This window comes from Arachis ipaensis, chromosome B2 (genome assembly GCF_059453495.1).
Source record: "Arachis ipaensis isolate K30076 ecotype BB chromosome B2, ASM5945349v1, whole genome shotgun sequence".
Taxonomy (NCBI): Eukaryota; Viridiplantae; Streptophyta; class Magnoliopsida; order Fabales; family Fabaceae; genus Arachis; species Arachis ipaensis.
Genome location: NC_142437.1, coordinates 21,915,951 through 21,927,694, shown reverse-complemented (window position 1 = coordinate 21,927,694; position 11,744 = coordinate 21,915,951). Strand labels below are relative to the sequence as shown.

The window sequence follows — 11,744 nt, the reverse complement described above, 5'->3', positions numbered from 1 at the left end:
ATGAAGGCTAAGAAATGCTGAAACTGAAGTTTAACCTCCAGTTTAACCTTAAACTGGAGGTTAAACGCCAGAATGAAAGTCTCACCAAAGAAGCATTTCCACGTTTAACCTCCAGTTTAACCTTAAACTGGAGGTTAAACGCCAGAATGAGAATGCCACTCAGGAAGCATTTCCACGTTTAACCTCCAGTTTAACCTTAAACTGGAGGTTAAACGCCAGAAGTAAGAAAGGCACCAGGAGCATTCCACGTTTAAGTTCCAGTTTAACCTTAAACTGGAGCTTAAACGTGTTCGACCAAGTTTTCTCCTCCAGGGCTGCCTTCTTCCATTTCCACGTTTAAGCTTCAGTTTAACCTTAAACTGGAGCTTAAACGTGCTTCCACAAAAGGCATCACTGGAAGTGTCTGGCGTTTAAGCTACAGTTTAAGCTTAAACTGCAACTTAAACGCCACTCTTGGAAAAGGTTTCTGGGCCAAAAATATTGCGGTTTAAGTTAGTATTTGAGCACAAACATTAACTTAAATATACTCTGGTATGAAACCCAATTGAATATCATGGTTTATGGGATTGGGCCTGAAGGATTGATGAGTCTGAAATTTCAATTTATTGAGTCATGTGTCATTATTTGATTATCACTAAGTTGGCTCAATGAATGTTACAGAATTTGGATCAACAGCCTCATCAAGATTATGGATCATAAACCCAAGGCAAAAGGAAAGCAGGGAGAGGCCTCAAATCCCAAGAAACACAACAGAAGCTCAATATAGAAAGTGTATAAATAGGATAGAATTTAAGTTAGGAAGGACTTTACCTTTTCATTTGGCTAGTTTTCATATCTTTGTAATTGAATTCAGAGCTATGACTCACTAAACCCTCTTTCATTGGGTTAGGGAGCTCTATTGTAATTCAATGAATCAATAATAGTTTATCTTCTTCTTCAATCTTTTCTCTTGAATTTTGTTAGAAAGCTTCTCGATCTAATTCCATTGGGTAGTTGTCTTGGGAAAGAAACTACCCATAATTGGAATCCTTCGGAACCTTGGGAAAGGAATGGAGGATTCATGCTAGAGAAGCTTTCTCACAGTGAATTGGATTGGGGTTTGGATGGATATTGTGACATGTAATCCTACCAAATTGTGGTTCATGAAACTGTGTGGTATAATCAGTGATCGAGCATCATCTCTTCTTATGAACATTTAAACCAAGGGATTGGGAATTTGTTTGTTTTTAGAGAGAATTGGTGAGCCAAGGGATTGGGATCCAATCATATAAGATTGCCAAGCAAAATTCAATGAACGCATTGCTTGAGGAAGAGATAAACATGTTTTGATTCGGAGATCTCAATATCTCCTATAACCCAATGAATTCCCCATATTTGATTTCCACTTTCTCTTTACATTCTGCAATTACATTCATGCAATCACCCCCATTCCCTTTTAATTTCAGCAATCTAGCTTCTGCTCTTTAATTCATGCAATTTAAGATTCCGCCATTTAAATTTCTTGTCATTTACGTTTCCCGCCAATTTTACATTCCGCAATTCTCATCTAAATCTTGATTCCGCTCAACTAGAACAAACTTCTAATCCGAATTGCTCACTCAACCAATCCTTGTGGGATTCGACCTCACTCTATTGTGAGTTTTTACTTGACGATAACCGGTGCACTTGCCGGAAGGAATTTTGCCGATCGTGCAATTTCCTAAATCGTAGCATAACAAGTTTATGCGCATCAAGTTTATGGTGCCGTTGCCGGGGATTGGTTTTCGATTGACAATTCTCAAATTGGAAGTTAACTAGATTGAGCATTTTTTTTGTTTTGATTAATTCAGTACACGTTACTTGTTGAATTTTAATTTCTGCACTCTGTTACATGCTATCTTTCTTTATGCCTTTAAATTCAAGCAACTAACTCACTGACTCACTAACTGTTTGAATTAATTCCTCAACTGCTCTAACCATACTCTTCCATTAACCAAGAGTATTTCACTTGTTTGTTGCCTGTGCTGTGTTCTTGTATGACAGGTAGGAGAGGAGAGACATCAACTCCTCCATATACCGAACCAGAGAGGACCCTTCATAGACTGAGAAGGGAAGCAAGAGGGAAGAGAGTACTGGGAGAAGAGGAATCTGAAGGAGAATCTGAGGACAATTTTGAGGAAGCTTTAGATCTCAACATGGATAGAGAAGTTCACAACCATGAGAGAGCAGATGGAAACAATGCCATTCCTGAGAGGAGGGTTCTTAGTTCATACATAAACCCAACCTCTGGGAATTGTGGTAGCAGCATCCAAAAACCACCCATTCAGGCCAACAATTTTGAGCTCAAACCACAGCTAATATCACTTGTGGAGAATCATTGTTCATTTGGTGGAAGTGCTAATGAAGACCCAAACCAACATCTCACAAAATTTCTGAGAATTTGCGACACTGTGAAGTCCAATGGAGTCCAGGAAGATGCATATAAACTGCTTTTGTTCCCATTTTCACTTAGGGACAAGGCAGCTAAGTGGCTGGAATCATTCCCAAGGGGGAGCCTAACAACCTGGGACGAGGTGGAAAGCAAGTTTCTGGCACGTTTCTACCCCCCACAAAAGGTCAATAGGCTTCGATCTGAGGTTCAGACTTTTAGACAACAAGATGGTGAAACTCTCTACGAGGCATGGGAGAGATTCAAGGATTTGACAAGGAAATGCCCACCAGACATGTTCCATGACTGGGTGCAATTGCATATTTTCTATGATGGACTGTCTTATGAATCAAGGAAGGCTGTGGACCATTCATCAGGAGGTTCATTGAACAGGAAAAAGACTGTGGAAGAAGCCATTGAAGTGATTGAAACAGTGGCTAAGAATGAGTACTACTATGCATCAGAGAGACACAACACTAAGGGAGTCATGGAGCTGAACCATGTTGATACAATTCTAGCCCAAAACAAGGTGTTTGCCAAGCAACTAGCAGAGCTCACCAGGAAATTAGAAACAAAACAAGTGGCTGCAATACACACACAAGATCAAGAGGAAGAAAGCACTGAAGGAGGTGATTGGGAAGAGGCCAATTATGTAGGAAATCAACAAAGGCAACCATATGATCCACATTCCAACACTTACAACCCAGGCTGGAAAAACCACCCAAACCTTGGGTGGGGAAACCAGCAAAACCAACATAACAAGTCCACATACCAAAACTCCAACCAAAGATCATACCAAGCCACACAAAACACTTACTCTCAACCACCATATCATGGCCAAAATAATCAACCTACCCAACCTAACCCGAACCAACAATTTCAAGATCAATTAAACAGGATAGAAGGAATGCTGGCACACATGGGTCAGGACATAATTGAATTGAAAAGCTTCAGAGATGATGTGAGATCTACCTTAAGAAACCATGGTGAAAAACTCAAGAGGATGGAGTCTCAAGTAGGAGAGCTATCTCAACAGGCCCCCAAATCAACTGCAGTATTCCCTAGTGACACAGAAAAGAATCCTAAAGGGGAACAAAAGGGAGTGAGATGGGAAGATTGCAAAGCCATCACCATATTGAAAGAAGTCTCAGAAGAAGAAGGAATCAGATCCTCAGAACAGGAGCCAGAAATCTTGAAGGAAGGTGTGGTGGAAGCTAAGCAGGAAAGTGAAACTGAGCAAGCCAAGGAACTGCAAAAAGGCACGATGGAAACATACCAACCAAAAGCACCATTTCCTCAGAGGTTAGGAGGAGGTGAAAAAGGGAAAACCTATTCAAGGTTTTTAGAGACATTTAAGTCTCTCCATATCAATATTCCCTTTCTTGAGATTCTCCATCAAATGCCTACACACATCAAGTATTTAAAGGAATTGTTGAGCAAGAAAAGAGTTTTGAAGGGAGGACAAACGATAACAATGAACAAAGAATGCAGTGCCCTCATCAAGAAGGACACAGTCTCTAAGAAAACAGACCCAGGAAGTTTTCATATTCCTTGCATCATAGGGGAAACAAAAATTGACAGAGGATTCTGTGATCTAGGAGCTAGCATAAATGTGATGCCTCTAACTCTTATGAAGAGGCTACAATTGAATGAGGTGAGATCCACTGATGTAATCATACAACTGGCTGACAAAACTCAGAAGCAAGCTGAAGGGGTAGTTGAGAATGTGCTGGTGAAAGTGGGAGATTATTACTTCCCCACAGACTTTGTCATTTTGGACATAGAGGAAAGCTACTTACACCCTATCATTCTGGGCAGACCATTTCTAGCCACTACTAGAGCGCTCATAGATGTAGAACAAGGAGAGCTAATTCTGAGAATACATGATGAACAGCTCATTTTCAAAGTTTTCAAACCTGCATCTGAGCCTGAACCAGAACCTGAAAAACCTAAGGATGATAGTAGCCATCTGTGTTTGGAGGAAAGTAATCCAGCAGCTGAAACTCTAAAACAGTCCTTGGAAGGCAAACAAGAGTTGCAAGAGTTAAAGCCACAAGAATCAATGGAAACAGATCAGAAGGATCTTCCTAGCATAAGGGTCAATGAAGAAATCCTCAAGAGAAAGGGAAGAATGATAGGGAAATTGCCAAGAGGGTGGAGAAACAAGAAAATTCCCACTGAAGGTTTTTCTCCGGGAGATAAAGTGATATCAAGTCATTATCTGCCAATCCCACCTGGCCTCAAAACCATTCCTTCCCAGCTCCCTCAAGTGTTCACAATCAGGAAAGTTCTTTCTATGGAACATTTAGAGGTCATGAAGGAATCAAGTGGGGACGTTTGCATAGTGAGAGGAGAAGACGTCAAGCACTACAATCCACCCTAACAAGGGACAACCGTCAAGCTAGTGACGTTAAAGAAGCGCTTCATGGGAGGCAACCCATGTTTTTAATATCCTTACTCTTTATTGTTTTGTTTTGCATCTAATAAAGCATGGTTTCTTATGCATGAACTTGAATCCTCAGGACAACTGCTGAAAGAGTGCACTAAACATTGCATGTAAAATACAATTTGTCTCTAAGTTTGGTGTGCCTGAAGGCACCCAAATTTTATTCAAAATGCATTCAATTTTTCATGCAAAGTGCACAACCAAACATTAAGTTTGGTGTTCCTCTTTGAACACGGTTCATGAAAAGCAAGAAGTTCCTCTGGATTTCGAAATTCATGACAAGTAGACCATTCGCATGTTTTAATACTTTGGTTTCAATTACTTAGGGTAGTAAATTTGTTTAGAATCAAAGAGCCAAAGTGACTATGATTTATTAGAATTATGCACATTCATTAAGGACAACCAATATGGATTTCATGTCATCAGGAGACTTTACCAAACACTAAGTTTGGTGTCCAGTAATAAGTGTGCATACATACACAAGTCACGGCTATAAGCTCATGAAGTCAATCATTGATTTACATGTGCAAGTACTATTCATCATTCACATGGACCGAAAAATGATAGCAAACTTGTTTGCTTGTGCAGGTACAAAAGAAAAGACAAAAATGGAGGAAAAAGACAAAGGGAGGTACGGTGCTTGGTCAAAAAGAAAGTTCACAAGTCTTTGAAGCTAACACATGGGAAAAGGAAGTTCTGCAAGAAAAGATTGCTACATGTACAACCTAATGCACCCAGAATACTTCCAAGAAAATGAAAAGCAATTCGTCCTTCTCCCTAATTCATATATTTACCATCAAGCCACCCTTCACAAACCACCCTAGCCGTCCATTTTTCACTTACGGGCACTATAAAGAACCACTTGGGGAACGAGTTCAACACCACCAAATCTCCTTCATGCACATTTCCTTCATCATAGCATAAACTATCTCTTGCCAAAAACAACCTCCCCACACTTCCAACAACACTTCTTGCTTCACCTTGTCAACTTTAGCTTGTCACTTACCCCAAAACTAAAGAACCAATGGCAGCTTCATCTAGCCACAAAAGAAGAAAAGACAAGCAACCAATGGAGGAGAACAGGGAATTCGATGCAAGGAGATACAAATCAGTTTTCCATGAGATTCAAGCCGAATGGATGAGACCTAAAAGGGTACTAGCTGAGGTTCCCTTTGACCTTGAAAAGGATGAGTTCCCAGGTGTTTGGGAGAAGACCAAAAAGAGGAAGTGGGAGCTCCTGACTAAGCCAATCACTAAAATCAACATCAACTTGGTGAAGGAGTTCTATGCAAATGCAGTGAGGGAAGACTCAACCAAGAAACCCACATACAAAAGCTATGTGAGAGGGGTGGAAGTTGACTTCAGCCCCAAGGCAATCATGAAAACTCTTGGCCTGAAAAACATACATTTCAGCCAAGCAAGTTATGAGGAAAGGATGATAGGAGAACCTGACTACACGACTATTGCTGAAGATCTTTGTGCCATCAGAGCTGAATGGGTGAGAAAAACAAGAGGGGCTCCAAGAGTCTTGAGAAGGGGAGACCTAACACCTGAAGCTAAAGGGTGGTATGCAATAGTTAGGAGATCCATCCTACCCACTGCAAACTCTTCAGAAATAGTCCCTAAAAGAGCCATCTTGCTACATTGCATTATGGTGGGAGGGGAGATCAAAGTTCATAAACTCATTGCTGAACAGATACAAGAGTTTAGTGAGAAAAGTGACCCTGAATCCTGGCTCCACTTCCCTAGCACCATCATTAGACTATGCATCGATGCCCAAGTACCACTTGAAGATGAAAGACCTAATTGGCTATATCCTGGATTGGCCATAACTGCGTACAGAATGACTCTTGGCCCAACTGCTCCAAGACATACAAGAAGAAGAAATGAAGAAGGGCAACAAGCGGAAGCCGAGCAAGAAGCAGAACAAGAAGGACAGGAAGGAGAAGACAGAGAAGAAGAGCAAGAAGAGCAAGCAATTCCAGAAAGAAGACAACGAATTCCCAGAGACCCCATGGATATGAGCAGAATGCAGGAAATCATGGAAGGAATGTCTCAACAATACATGAGGTCTCAGGAGAGACAAGAGGACTTTCACCTAAAAATGATGGATATGCAAAGGAACTTTGAATCAAGATTCTTAGATCTGCAAAGGGAACAGAATTTACACTTACAGGAATCCTTCAGCCACATATGCCAACACCAAGATGCCAATGTCTTGGCAATCAAGGAAGCCACCACTTTACAGAATGCAAGATACTCAGTCCAAGCTGATTACAACATCAGTTCGCAAATCAAGCTTAACTACATAGGGGAACATCTACACAAGATGGACCCAGCATTCCCAGCTTTTGATGAGTATTTCAAAGGGAGGAAAGAAGGAGAAATAAACAAGGCAATGATCCTTGAAAAAGGAGTAGAAGAAACGATGAAAAAGGCTGGATTCTGGAAAAAGCTCATAAGAAAAGACAAAGGAAGCACAAGTGGTCAAAAAGAGGCAGGAAGCAAGAAGAAGCAGGATCCCAAGAATTAAGAAGAACCAAGCAATAAATAAGAGGTGGTCTCGTTCCTTAATAATCAAATGATAATTGGTGAATTGTCTTTATGAGCTTTCTTTCATCATAAGTCATTTAAGTGTTATGTGGAGTTTTTTTTTAGTATGAGTGTCTGTTTATTGCTTTGAATAAAGTGAATGCCTAGATGTTTGGATATAACTTCACCTTCTTAAACAAGTGCTTGCCATGCTTGTTCTGTTTCCAAAAATAAAATAAAAGTTTGAACAAAAGTAACTTGGCTCAATTAGTGACAAATCAAGTAGAATTAAGTGGTGGTATGCATGCTTGATTGTTTAAGTCAGATCACTGGAAATAGAGTGTAGAATTATCATTTTTTATGTAGAAATTGAAAACTGTCTATGGATCTTGATGAATGAATGTCTTTGGCCATGAAAAAGAAAGAAAAAGAAGAAGAAAAAGCCACTGAAAAAGGGCAACCAAAAAGCAAAAAAATTAAGAAAATAAGCTAGGCACCAATGGTTTGAACTTCTGAGACAAATGCCTGTGGTGTTTATGTATTAAGGATATGCTTGGATGAATAGGTTCTGAGGAGTGTTTCAACACTTGGTAACTTGGGTTAACTAACCCGGGATTATCAACCAAAAGTCCATTATCAAGAGCAACCTAAATACAAAACATTTAGTCACACAAAGAGGTGCTGGGCACCAATGTCTCAAGAAGAAATGTGAACTAAAATGCCTGAAGTGGATATGTGTAGTGCACTGATAAGAAAAAGAAAATGCCAAAGGCTGGTGCAACACATGACACTAAGCAAACAAGGAGCAAAGAAGCTCTAAGAAAAAGAAAAGAAAAACAAAGAAGAGAAAAGTGCCAAGGACATAGGAGTAACAAGAGGCCATAGCAGTGTTTGATGGATGCAATGAAAAAGTGATAATCTTACCTGATAAGAATGAAAAAGTGATGCTGCAACTTTCTGCATAAAACCCTTCTGATGTACTTAAAGGGCTTACTAATATAGCCAATGGGATTGCTTTCTGTTCATGCTTTTTTTTTTTCTCAAATAACTCAGGACTTGCTTAGGGACAAGCAAGTATTAAGTTTGGTGTTGTGATGCCAAGGCATCTTAGGCTAGTTTCACTAGTATTTTTCTGTTAGTTTTAGTGGTTTTATGCATTTTCTTGAGCTTAAAGTAACCAAGAATGGTTAAATGAATAACAAAGCAATGAACCATCCAAACAGTATGATTTTGATGCAAATTCCATGAGTTTTTAGTTATATTACTTGAATGCTATGAATGGAAGATTTCTCATGAAATTTTGCAAGACTTTGATGCAATTGTTTGGATGATTTCAGGGAAGAAGAGGCTAGGCAAGGAAGCAACAAAGTCAATAAAGGAAGCTTGAATATCACATGTGGAGTTTAAGTTCCAGTTTAAGCCTAAACTGGAGCTTAAACGCCAGAATCATGAAGGCTAAGAAATGCTGAAACTGAAGTTTAACCTCCAGTTTAACCTTAAACTGGAGGTTAAACGCCAGAATGAAAGTCTCACCAAAGAAGCATTTCCACGTTTAACCTCCAGTTTAACCTTAAACTGGAGGTTAAACGCCAGAATGAGAATGCCACTCAGGAAGCATTTCCACGTTTAACCTCCAGTTTAACCTTAAACTGGAGGTTAAACGCCAGAAGTAAGAAAGGCACCAGGAGCATTCCACGTTTAAGTTCCAGTTTAACCTTAAACTGGAGCTTAAACGTGTTCGACCAAGTTTTCTCCTCCAGGGTTGCTTTCTCCATTTCCACGTTTAAGCTCCAGTTTAACCTTAAACTGGAGCTTAAACGTGTTCGACACCTCCAGGGCTACCTTTCTCAGCTTCCACGTTTAAGCTCCAGTTTAACCTTAAACTGGAGCTTAAACGTGTTCGACCTCCCAGATGGCTTTCTCTATTTCCACGTTTAAGCTCCAGTTTAACCTTAAACTGGAGCTTAAACGTGTTCGACCTCCAGGGCTGCCTTTCCTATCTCCACGTTTAAGCTTCAGTTTAACCTTAAACTGAAGCTTAAACGTGTTCGACTAAGTCACCCTCCAGGGCTGCCTTCTTCCATTTCCACGTTTAAGCTTCAGTTTAACCTTAAACTGAAGCTTAAACGTGCTTCCACAAAAGGCATCACTGGAAGTGTCTGGCGTTTAAGCTACAGTTTAAGCTTAAACTGCAACTTAAACGCCACTCTTGGAAAAGGTTTCTGGGCCAAAAATATTGCGGTTTAAGTTAGTATTTGAGCACAAACATTAACTTAAATATACTCTGGTATGAAACCCAATTGAATATCATGGTTTATGGGATTGGGCCTGAAGGATTGATGAGTCTGAAATTTCAATTTATTGAGTCATGTGTCATTATTTGATTATCACTAAGTTGGCTCAATGAATGTTACAGAATTTGGATCAACAGCCTCATCAAGATTATGGATCATAAACCCAAGGCAAAAGGAAAGCAGGGAGAGGCCTCAAAGCCCAAGAAACACAACAGAAGCTCAATATAGAAAGTGTATAAATAGGATAGAATTTAAGTTAGGAAGGATTTTTTTACCTTTTCATTTGGCTAGTTTTCATATCTTTGTAATTGAATTCAGAGCTATGACTCACTAAACCCTCTTTCATTGGGTTAGGGAGCTCTATTGTAATTCAATGAATCAATAATAGTTTATCTTCTTCTTCAATCTTTTCTCTTGAATTTTGTTAGAAAGCTTCTCGATCTAATTCCATTGGGTAGTTGTCTTGGGAAAGAAACTACCCATAATTGGAATCCTTCGGAACCTTGGGAAAGGAATGGAGGATTCATGCTAGAGAAGCTTTCTCACAGTGAATTGGATTGGGGTTTGGATGGATATTGTGACATGTAATCCTACCAAATTGTGGTTCATGAAACTGTGTGGTATAATCAGTGATCGAGCATCATCTCTTCTTATGAACATTTAAACCAAGGGATTGGGAATTTGTTTGTTTTTAGAGAGAATTGGTGAGCCAAGGGATTGGGATCCAATCATATAAGATTGCCAAGCAAAATTCAATGAACGCATTGCTTGAGGAAGAGATAAACATGTTTTGATTCGGAGATCTCAATATCTCCTATAACCCAATGAATTCCCCATTTCTGATTTCCACTTTCTCTTTACATTCTGCAATTACATTCATGCAATCACCCCCATTCCCTTTTAATTTCAGCAATCTAGCTTCTGCTCTTTAATTCATGCAATTTAAGATTCCGCCATTTAAATTTCTTGTCATTTACGTTTCCCGCCAATTTTACATTCCGCAATTCTCATCTAAATCTTGATTCCGCTCAACTAGAACAAACTTCTAATCCGAATTGCTCACTCAACCAATCCTTGTGGGATTCGACCTCACTCTATTGTGAGTTTTTTACTTGACGATAACCGGTGCACTTGCCGGAAGGAATTTTGCCGATCGTGTAATTTCCTAAATCGTAGCATAACAAGTTTATGCGCATCAAGTTTATGGCGCCGTTGCCGGGGATTGGTTTTCGATTGACAATTCTCAAATTGGAAGTTAACTAGATTGAGCATTTTTTTGTTTTGATTAATTCAGTACACGTTACTTGTTGAATTTTAATTTCTGCACTCTGTTACATGCTATCTTTCTTTATGCCTTTAAATTCAAGCAACTAACTCACTGACTCACTAACTGTTTGAATTAATTCCTCAACTGCTCTAACCATACTCTTCCATTAACCAAGAGTATTTCACTTGTTTGTTGCCTGTGCTGTGTTCTTGTATGACAGGTAGGAGAGGAGAGACATCAACTCCTCCATATACCGAACCAGAGAGGACCCTTTATAGACTGAGAAGGGAAGCAAGAGGGAAGAGAGTACTGGGAGAAGAGGAATCTGAAGGAGAATCTGAGGACAATTTTGAGGAAGCTTTAGATCTCAACATGGATAGAGAAGTTCACAACCATGAGAGAGCTGATGGAAACAATGCCATTCCTGAGAGGAGGGTTCTTAGTTCATACATAAACCCAACCTCTGGGAATTGTGGTAGCAGCATCCAAAAACCACCCATTCAGGCCAACAATTTTGAGCTCAAACCACAGCTAATATCACTTGTGGAGAATCATTGTTCATTTGGTGGAAGTGCTAATAAAGACCCAAACCAACATCTCACAAAATTTCTGAGAATTTGCGACACTGTGAAGTCCAATGGAGTCCAGGAAGATGCATATAAACTGCTTTTGTTCCCATTTTCACTTAGGGACAAGGCAGCTAAGTGGCTGGAATCATTCCCAAGGGGGAGCCTAACAACCTGGGATGAGGTGGAAAGCAAGTTTCTGGCACGTTTCTACCCCCCACAAAAGGTCAAT

General features: G+C 39.8%; 1 non-coding gene across 1 annotated transcript; it reads right to left on the bottom strand.

Annotated features, from left to right (window-relative positions):
* Nucleotides 1-2,600: 2,600 nt before the first annotated feature.
* Nucleotides 2,601-2,704, bottom strand: LOC148573272 (small nucleolar RNA R71). The gene has a single exon (XR_015905905.1). It is a non-coding gene; the product is annotated as a small nucleolar RNA R71 (small nucleolar RNA).
* Between the last annotated feature and the right edge of the window lie 9,040 nt (nt 2,705-11,744).